Source organism: Eutrema salsugineum, unplaced genomic scaffold (genome assembly GCF_000478725.1).
Source record: "Eutrema salsugineum unplaced genomic scaffold, Eutsalg1_0 scaffold_4, whole genome shotgun sequence".
Classification (NCBI taxonomy): Eukaryota; Viridiplantae; Streptophyta; class Magnoliopsida; order Brassicales; family Brassicaceae; genus Eutrema; species Eutrema salsugineum.
This window is the reverse complement of record NW_006256686.1, coordinates 976,493-987,596: the sequence shown is the minus strand read 5'-3', so window position 1 is coordinate 987,596 and position 11,104 is coordinate 976,493. Positions and strand designations below refer to the sequence as shown.

Here is an 11,104-nt window from a genome sequence, read left to right as displayed (position 1 = left end):
ATTCGAAAACCCGATAGACCATATCGAGACTTTCGAAGAATTATGTGCAACCATTACAGCAAATGGGGATTACCACAAGTGTAGTCTTTTCCCATTCTCTCTTAGAGATAATGCCAGCAAATGGCTAAAATCTTTGCCACCTGCTTCACTAAAAACGTGGGCAGCGTGTAAAACTGCTTTCCTAAATCGTTTTTACACTAGAAATCTTGCAAATCTCTTAAGAAAGAAGATAAGAACTTTTAAACAAAAAGAAGATGAAGATCTTTTAGATACTTGGGAAAGATTTAGGGAATACCAAAGAGATTGTCCACACCATGGATATGCCGAAGAATACCTGCTAAGTATCTTCTATCACGGTATAACTCCAGAGTTACGACACTCTTTTGATATAGCAAGTAATGGAGATTTCACAACTAGATCTGTAGAAGATGCTCACGTTTTCATTAAAAATTTAGGAAACAGCATCCGAAATCAAGTAACCTTTGGTAATTCTGCACTTCCTGAGAAGAAAGAAGAAATTTCAGAAGTTATAAAGTGTCTCTGTCACATAATGAGTCATCTTGGATTGCAACAACCAAATAGGGTACACAATACGTGTAACTTTGATGGCTGGAACAACCAAATGGATTCTTATGATCAAGGGATGATGAACACTGCAGAAGTATATCAAATTCATGATGTTCCATTCGTTTCTGATCACCGCGGTCGTGGCTGTTCTGACCGCGGCCAAGCAACCTTTCACCGCGGTTGTGGCTGTTCTGACCGCGGTCAAGACGTGTTTCACCGCGGTCGTGAGCCACCTGACCGCGGGAAATTGTCTTCCAAACTTGACTGGACACCACCTCCCGTACCAATCTTGGGTATTCAATCTAATCCTGTTCCATATCCTAGTTTTCCCTCTTCTGAAGCTGTAAACCTAAACAAAAAGATTCTAGAGCTTGAAAAATCTATGTCTCAAGAGATCAGTGATCTTAGATCTGAACTAAAAGAGATGCAGAAGGATTCCGATACCCTCCTTAACATAATGGTCAAAACTAATTCTAAAAAGTTAGAAAATTCTGAAGAGAAGCTAAGTGAAAATTCTTTCGAAAGCTCAAGTGAAGCAGATCCCTCCGATCATGTGAAAGCTATCACACTTAGGAGTGGATTAGCTTACAAAGAGCCAGAATTTCCTAAAGATCCCGAAGTTGAGGAAAAGGGTAAGAAAAAGGAGAAATAAAAAGAAAGAATCACGAATGAAGATGTTGAAAAGGAAGTGGTAGGAGAAAAGGATGGAGAATAAGTAAGAGAAGATTCATCCCGGGAAATCCTTGGAGAAGACCCGATTCCACCTCCACCAACTCGTGTCTATAAACCTAAACCTCCATATCCTAGAGCCTTAAGAGCCCCTAAGAAACAAAAAGAAAAAGCTAAGCTGAAAGAGCTAATCGATCAATTAAATGTAATATTACCTTTCGTAGAAGCTTGTGCTATGATTCCTGCTTTAAGAAAATACATGAAGGGTATTCTAACATATTCTTTAACTCTTGAAGAATGATAACCCATGAATGTAGTTCTATCCTGCAAAGCCGAATCCCTGAAAAGAAAAACGATCCTGGAAGCTTTGTACTTTCATGCACCATCAATGATGTAGCTTTTGAGCGTGCTCTCTGTGATTTAGGTTCTAGCATAAACATGATGCCTCTTTCAGTAGCAAAACGTTTAGGACATCATACTTTCAGGCCCACTAAAATTTCTTTAGTACTAGCTGATCGTTCCGTTAGACAACCTGTAGGTATCTTAGTAGATGTTCCCGTCGAAATCGAAAAATGTTCCATACCAACCGATTTCGTAGTTCTAGAACTAGAAAAAGAACCTAAGGATCCACTTATTCTTGGAAGACCATTTTTATCTACAGCCGGAGCCATAATCAATGTTCCTGAAGGAAAAATTGACCTTCATCTAGCCGGTTCAGTTATGCAATTTGACATGAACAAAAGTTTCGATAAACCATCTTTGGATGGCAAAATTTGTTGGGTTGATGAGTTAGACGGAATTATTGAGGAAGTCTATGAAGATCTGCTTCTAGATGACCCTTTAAGTGTCAAGCTTTCACCCGCAAAAGATGAACGCAATTTCCTTGAAGAAATTTCAAGTGAGTGCACACGTATGCTTGATAAATCCGAAACTTATAGGAAACCTCTACACTATCTAGATCTTAAGGACCAAACAAACATTCCTACACCTCCTAAAGACACTGCTGCAGCAATTAACGATCCTTGGAGTGAGCTTAAAGCCCCTAAAGTCGAGCTTAAACCCCTTCCCGTCGGACTTAAGTATGCTTTCCTTGGACCAAATTCTACTTATCCTGTCAAAATAAACTCTGGTTTGATGGAAGAAGATACCACAATGCTGTTGACTGAGCTGAGAAAGCATAGAAAAGCCTTAGGATATTCACTTGATGACATACCTGGAATCTCTCCAGATCTTTGTATGCACAAGATAAATCTAGAGGATAACGTTAAAAACTCAATCAAAAGTCAAAGGAGACTGAACCCTAATCTCATGGATGTTGTCAAGAAGGAGATTATGAAGCTTTTAGAAGCTGGAATAATCTTTCCTATCTCAGATAGCACTTGGGTTAGCCCAGTTCATGTTGTTCCAAAGAAAGGAGGAGTCACTGTCATTAAAAATGATAAAGATGAAATGATCGCTACAAGAACAGTAACTGGACATCGTATGTGCATCAATTACCGGAAACTGAATGCAGCAACTAGGAAAGATCATTTTCCACTTCCCTTCATAGATCAAATGCTAGAAAGATTAGCTAATCACCCTTACTATTGCTTCCTTGATGGATACTCCGGATTTTTCCAAATTCCTATTCGCCCGGAGGATCAAGAAAAAACGACATTCACTTGTCCATATGGCACGTTTGCTTACCGACGTATGCCTTTTGGACTGTGTAATGCACCTGCTACCTTCCAGCGGTGCATGATGTCAATCTTCACAGATTTTATTGAGGATTTCATGGAAGTATTCATGGACGATTTCTCTGTCTATGGATCTTCTTTTGAAAAATGTCTAGCCAATCTTGGTAAAGTTCTGCAAAGATGTGAAGATAAGCATTTAGTATTAAATTGGGAAAAATGTCACTTCATGGTACAAGACAGAATCGTGCTTGGGCACAGGATTCCGGAAAAGGTATTGAAGTTGACAAAGCCAAAATCGAGGTCATAACCAGCCTACAACCTCCCACAAACGTAAAAGGAATTCGTAGTTTCTTAGGACATGCAGGATTCTATAGGCGCTTCATTAAAGATTTTTCTCAAATAGCTAGAACTCTTACGCGTTTGCTTTGCAAGGAAACGAACTTCGAGTTCGATGATGAGTGCTTAGCCGCGTTTCATAAGATCAAACAAGCTCTTGTCTCCGCTCCTGTCGTGCAAGCACCTGATTGGGAACTCCCATTCGAAATCATGTGTGATGCAAGTGACTATGCAGTCGGAGCAGTGCTTGGCCAACGAAAAGATAAGAAATTGCACGTAATCTACTACGCAAGCAGAACTCTAGACGAAGCTCAATGCAATTATGCTACAACAGAAAAAGAACTTCTAGCTGTCGTATTTGCATTTGAGAAATTCCGTTCTTATCTCGTAGGATCTAAGGTCATAGTTCATACTGATCATGCTGCAATCAAGTATCTAATGTCTAAGAAAGACGCTAAACCTCGGTTGATAAGATGGATCCTCCTACTGCAAGAATTCGATATCAAAATTCGAGATCGGAAAGGAGCAGATAATGGAGTTGCAGACCATCTTTCACGAATTCGAGTTGAAGAAAGATTGCCTTTAAATGACAGTTTTCCTGAAGAAAACATCTATGCAATAGATACTACCCCCAATGCCAATACCGCACCACCACGTCCTCTAATGCGACGAGCAGATGCTTTCAACACCCCATGGTTTAGGCATATAGCAAATTACTTAGCAGCTGATGTAGAGCCCCCGCAATTTTTCAAGTATAGGAAGAAAAAGTTTCTGAAAGACGTAAGACATTATTTGGGATGAACCCTATCTCTATAAGAGATGTGCTGATGGGTTATTCCGAAGATGCGTGGCTGAAGAAGAGATGGAAGGAATTTTATTCGGATGCCATAGTTCGTCTTACGCAGGACATTTCGCAACCTTCAAAACTACTTCAAAAATCTTACAAGCAGGTTTCTGGTGGCCTACTTTGTTCAAAGATACTCAAGCTTATATATCGCGATGCAATAAATGCCAAAGGATGGGCAACATAAGTAAAAGGAATGAGATGCCTCAAAAATTTATTCTCGAAGTCGAAATGTTCGATGTCTGGGGAATAGATTTTATGGGACCCTTTCCTACTTCTTTTGGAAACCAATACATCTTAGTAGCAGTAGACTACGTCTCTAAGTGGGTAGAAGCAGTCGCTAGTCCCACCAATGATGCAAAAGTCGTCATGAAGCTGTTTAAATCTGTTATATTCCCGCGTTTTGGAGTTCCTAGAATTGTGATAAGCGACGGAGGATCGCACTTCATCAACAGAGTTTTCGAGAACCTTCTTTCAAAGAATGGAGTTACACATAAAGTTGCTTCTCCATACCATCCCCAAACCAGCGGTCAAGTAGAGATCTCAAACAGAGAAATCAAGTCGATTTTGCAGAAAAATACTGCAGTTCATCGCAAGGATTGGTCTACCAAGCTTGACGATGCATTATGGGCGTATCGAACAGCATTCAAGACAACATTAGGCACAACACCATTCAACCTAGTTTATGGAAAAGCATGTCACCTTCCAGTAGAACTCGAGTATAAGGCACAATGGGCTATCAAGGAGATGAACATGAATCTGAAAACAGCTGGAGAAAGAAGACTACTTCAACTTCACGAGTTAGAAGAAATCCGACACAATGCTTACGAAAACTCGAAGATCTACAAGGAGAAGACTAAAGCATATCATGATAAGAAGATTATTCATAGAACTTTTGCTCCTAACGATAAAGTTCTTCTTTTCAATTCTCGTCTTAAGATTTTTCCAGGAAAATTACGTTCAAGATGGTCAGGACCCTTCACGATAAAGGAAGTCAAACCATACGGAGCCATCGTCCTGTGGGACAGAACCGGAAACTCATTTACAGTGAATGGACAGCGTGTAAAGCCATATCTGGCTGAAGAAACCGAAGACGAAAGAGAAGTGATGTTTTTGATTGATCCATCTTCGGCCAATTATGAGACCAAGGAGTGTCACGACCCCGGTTAAGTCTAATCGAGCAACAATGTTAAGCTAACGACTTGAAACAAGCGCTTAGTGGGAGGCAACCCACTCGGTATTTTATCTATTTCCCTCTGACCTTTATTTTCTATTTCCATTGCTTTGTTTCTGTTTCATTTAATTTCAGATTTTCAATAAGGAAGAACAAATAAAAAAACGAACAGCACTCTCCAGCATGATAAGTACTCTTAAACATTTCAACTTTTCTATTTTCTTTATCATTCTTTCCAAGATTTATCACACTGAGGACAGTGTGAAATAAGTCTGGGGGAGGATGTTCATCCGTTACTAATGAAATTTGATTTGTTTTGAGTTTGTTTTGGACACATAAAATTTTTTCAAAATGTTTTTCAAAATGTTTTCAAACCAGGAACACAATAAACAATACTATGATGATTTAGACTAGTGTGCTTCTACGCTATTTCTTCGTTTTTTGCTCTTTTTGTGATTTAGGCCTAGACTAGGCGGTAGCTAAGTACTTGCATTACGAAATCCCACCAGAGGACTTCTATTCATGGAGATTCTTTCTGACAGGATATACTAGCTCATTTTATTTGACCTTAATATTGACATTTTATTTTCTCATCATTGATTTTAGGCAGGCACCGACATACACATCTAGGACGTCTTTTACCCTCACTTTTACCACTCTTTGTCGTCCTAGATGACCAGTTTATCTTTATCTGGTACCATACCCTAAACCCAAAACCCTTGTTTTCAATCCTCGTGCATTCTCTCTTTAAATTATATCAGCAGATATGTGCAAAAACGTCGGAGAGAAGAGGAGCGACGCAGTTTTCAGTCACTCACAAAGGAGACTGAATGGAATTGGGAAGGAAGAGTATCAGAAACATCAAGAAGCTTTACAAGACAAATCTTAACTGATAATTTCGTGCTCTCTAAAACTCTATATCTAAAGGTGTTCCCTCTCTTTCAAAAAAAAAAAAAAAACGAATGAAAAGAGAAAGGGAAACAAAAAGCCTAATGAGTCCTAGATTGTCAAAATTTGTGGAGCAAGAAGAATCTACTAAGCGTTTATAGAGCTATGTTTTTGAAAGATTTACAAAAATCTAAGTCTGGGGGAGTTAGTAGAGAACCTGAGGAAGAAGGCCAGTAATCTATGGCAAGAAGAAAGTGACTGAAAACTGTGGATACCAACAGCTTCACTCTCTCTTGCGGTTTTGCATAATATCTTGCATTCTCCAGATCTTTAGGTAACCCGTAAACACTTTAAGCCTTACCCCTAGAATAACCCTTTTTACACCTAGCCTAGATTGCTTTGCCTAGAGTTTCTTTGATGAGAATTCACTACTATACTTAATGAATGTAGAGAGCTAGTTGACTGGAAGTTAGATCTAAGTGTGTAGATTTTCGCATGACGGATTAACGGATTAGTTTGCTTGTATTTTGGTGAGAATTTTCTAGACTAGATCCAAATAGATGTTTCACGATAAGTTATGGTTTAAAAGGAGGGTCACTGAGATATTGTTTAGTTCCTGCGATTTTTCAAAAATTTCTTTCCTGACTTAAGTTTGTTTGAGGACAAACAAAAAGGTAAGTCTGGGGGAGTTGATAACACCGTATTTTGACCACTTTTATGGATCATAATTGTATCTTATGCAGGTGTTTTAACTCTGTTTTCAAAGGTTTTTAAAGTGTTTTCAATGTTTTAGAGTCTCAAAAGACTTTACAGGAAACTTGGGCAAAAGATATGCAATTTGGAACAAATGAGCAATTTTGGATAAATGCAGACCGTCAGAAGTATGATAAGCGATGAAGACCTTCTCACCGTCTGATCACCTCCAAAATTTGAGACACGATCCAACCAGCTTTCTAATGCACTTGGTTTGGAGACAATCCAACGGTTAGATCTTCAGATACTCCCGATGCAAGAATGACAGAAAATGCAGTTCCGAAAGAGAGCAAGTTCCGGGACCGCGGCCAACACCCATTTTCCCGCGGGTAGAGCAACCGCGACCGTGGAACTTGGTCGTTCACTTTCCCGACGACTTAATTAAAGCCCAGATCAATTCCTTTCGTTATTTTTGAAGCCCTAAGTGTCAAGAACCACCCCCGAAGCTATAAATACCCCCTTTAGGTCATTCTAAAGAAGGGAGACCAATAGAGACCGAAACTTAGACAACTTAGAGAGAGAGAGAGAGGGGTTTCGGCTGGAACCCTAGAGGAGGCCAACGCATCAGAAGAAGGAGCCGCCGCTGGAGGAAGACATCGCGCCTCCATCTGCTTCTCCGTTCTTCGTTCTTCTTCCTTCTTTTCTTTAATTTCCTGCACTTTCAATACTCTGTGATGATTGTTAACAATATGTTTGAGTAGTTACCCAGTTGGGTTTAAAGGGATTTTTCAAAGGGAATTTCATGTTTCTTTGCTTATGAATCGATAGATTTAGGATTTATAATCTTCTAGATGTTCTTCGTTTGCCTTTAATCTTACTGCGTGATTCTTTGCTGGCCACTTAGAAGCCGATCTGATATGATATGTTGCGAAAGTTTTCATTGATTGTCTGAACTAGGGTGAAACGAGCAATTCTTCTATAGGAGTGAAAACCTACCTGTAGTTGAGTTGTGAATATTGATGAGTCTTGTCCTGCTATTGCATCTTCTCCCTTCCAGAATCATAGTGGAAACTTACTGATTAGGGTTGCGAGAGATAGTTGTTTAGTGCTGCGAAAGTAGGCTATTCATACTTTAGTGCTTCGAGTTCTAGAACATACGTAGTTGATTACCTTTATCATATGCTTAAAATCGACATAGCCTAGTCCATGAACCCCTGCGAAACCCCTTGATGCCCAACGTTTGTCTTTCATTGCTTACAACCTTAGATTTCCATTCTGCTTTTATTTACATGCTATCTGCTTTCATTCACTTGCTATCTGCTTTCATTCATAATCGATTTTTACTTGCTTTTATTTGCTTTCACTTTCAATTTCTTTTACTTGTTTAGCTTTCTAGTTTAGATTTAGTGACAACAAAAACCCAAAACCAAAACCAAAACCTTTTAGTTCTAATCTGATTTAAGCGTTGCGTTGAATTCATACTGAAACAACTAAGTCTCTGTGGATCGATACCCTAAGTACTACAGCGCACATCTGTGCACTTGCAGACATTTAGGGGTTATAAATTTAAAACCTGAAGCTTAGTAAAATGAAAACAACAAACCCCGTTTACAACTCGCAATCAAAAGCCCTCTTCACCCGCGGTCGTGGAGCTTCTACCCGCGGCCAGCACTCTTTCAGATGCCCTTCAGCCCTTTTCAACTCCTACAGGTCAATGCTCATTTGATACATCTGCTGGGATGGTCAAAACCCCTCTTCAGGATCAGACGGTGTATGCTATCAACTCCAAAACATCTCAAGAAGAAAATGAGGTACTCCCTTGCAATATAGTCTTAGCATATGAAGATGAATATGAAGGGCACTACCTCGAAGATGAAGACTATCGTCTGTTCATAGAAGGAGGGAATCCAGACAAAATGGTGGAATTAGGAGCACCAATCTCCAGAGAAAGGCTCATTGAATTCAACAAGTTTGTGAAATCAATCCCTCTTTACACAGGTTTCGATGATATATGGCATCTTGGTTGTTTGCAAGTTTTCTTTAGGTACAGCAAGGAGACAAAGGATGATATTCGAACCTACTTTGGGAGGGACAAACGTCTGAATTTTCCCAGAACATCACCTGATGCTGCTGTTTATTCAATCCACCTCCAAAGACCGGAAGAGTGCAGCCACTACACCAACAAAATCAGCAAAGAGAAGCTCGACGATTTCAATGATGTGGTTCGAAATTTTCCTGAAGAAATCACGTTTGCCAAAGCTTGCAAGGACTTCATGATAGGCCACTACTTCTGTGAGAGCAAAGAATCAATCCCTGAGATAGAAGACTTGTTCAATCATGCCAGAAAAGGTAAACCTGTTCGAACACTTCACAAAATAGAAGGTGCAGGTCAGTTTCTTATCTCTTGTTCTATTAGAGGAGAAATGTTTAAAAACGTGCTTTGTGATTCTGGAGCTTGTCTTAACATGATGTCCAAGGCAATTGCTTTGAGACTTGGTATCAAACACATGCGCAGGACTAGAGCAAAGATTAGTCTAGCTGATGATTCTAATGCAACACCTCAAGGAATAGCTCATGAAATTCCTTTGAGAATAGGAGATTGCATAGTGCATGTCGACTTCTACATTGTCAAAACGAGAGATGCAACATATCCAGTGATTCTGGGATGGTCTTTTCTAGCAACTTCCGGAGCTATAATGGACTGGCCAAACCGGAGGATTTCATTTGCTAATATCGACAAAGATGTCTTCACAGAAGTTGTTCCATACAACAGCAAAGCAGGAAAACGTTCTGCAGCAGAAGAATTTGAAGAAGAACTTTGGAGTGACGAAGAACCTGCTAAGCAAAGCAAAGAGATGTCGAAAAAGACTTGTCTCAGGACAAGGTCTTCTTCATTGGAATAAGTCACGTCCAACACCAAAAGTCGAGCTAAACGACTTAAAACAAAAGCGCTTAATGGGAGGCAAACCATTTAGGTATTGTTTTCTTTAGAATTTTTCTTTCTTTTTCTTTTGATCTTTTTCTTTTTCTTAGTTTCAGGTGTTTCTTATAAAACAAAAAAGCCAAAAAAAATCAAAAAACCAGAAAAAACCAGAAAAAACCAGAAAAAACCAAAAAGAAGGATGGTACCTGACTGCTCGGCCCAGCAGGAACCAAGGAGAAGCAGGAAGAGGCCGCGATATAAGCCCCCGCGGTCGCAAGTGTTCTGACCGCGGGAAACCTACCGTCGGCCGCGGTCGCGTAATCCTGACCGCGGCCAAGTGCTTGTTTGCCGCGGTCGTGCAGCCCCTGACCGCGGCACTTGGTCGTTGAGATCCAAACCCGACCCAAACCACCCCTTTCACCCCATTCCACCTCACCAATCACCCTCCACCTCATTCATCACCATCCATCACCTTCATCACCACCTAATCACCTTCCCAAACCCCTTCGAATGAATCCGGTTCATCCCCACCAGCATCCCAGATCCAGGTAAGTTCTCTTTGTCCTTACCAATTCGATTATTTATGCATTTTTATCATCCAATCTCGACTTGTTTCACACTGAGGACAGTGTGATTTAAGTCTGGGGGAGGATTTCATCCCTTTCTAACCACCTTTGTTTCATGAGTCTTGCATTATCTACGTTTTTTTTGCATTTTCCTTAAAGTTTTTCAAAATCGGTTTTCAAAACAAAATACGTTTTAAATGGAATGGTGAACATGAATCAATGATAGTTGACTGTGTTCTTTAGACTGTTCCTAGTGACATGCTCATTCATGATGTAGGACTAGACTAGGCGGTAGCTAAGCACATTTGAAACGAAGTACCCCAGAGGAATTTGAATGATTTTGATTTAGATGAAGGGATACACTAGCTCTGTTTTATTTGGACTTAATTTGGACTTAATTTTCTCATTGAAGCATTAGACCAGGGAAACGAATCATACATTCAGGACTCCTTTATCCTTTTACCACTCTCTGTTGATCCTGAATGGCTAGTTCATTTTTAGCTAGTTCCCCACCTTAACCAATCCTCTTTCAAACCACATGCACTCTTGTTTCCTATTGTCTTATATGCAGATAAGTGCAAAAACGTTGGAGAGAAAGAGGAACGACGCAGTTTTCAGTCACCAAAGACAGAGACCTGCGATTTGCCGGAAAAAGTTCCCAGAAGGATTCAACACAAGAGGAAGCTTAGTTTGCCTTAGAAAAAACTAAAATTTTGGTACAATCTCGTCCTCTAGTCTCTCTCTCCCTAAAAGGCATTTCCTTTCCAA

General features: G+C 39.9%; 1 non-coding gene across 1 annotated transcript; it reads right to left on the bottom strand.

Annotated features, from left to right (window-relative positions):
- Positions 1–213: 213 nt before the first annotated feature.
- On the bottom strand, positions 214–321 carry LOC112084924. The gene has a single exon (XR_002898578.1). It is a non-coding gene; the product is annotated as a small nucleolar RNA R71 (small nucleolar RNA).
- Positions 322–11,104: the final 10,783 nt, after the last annotated feature.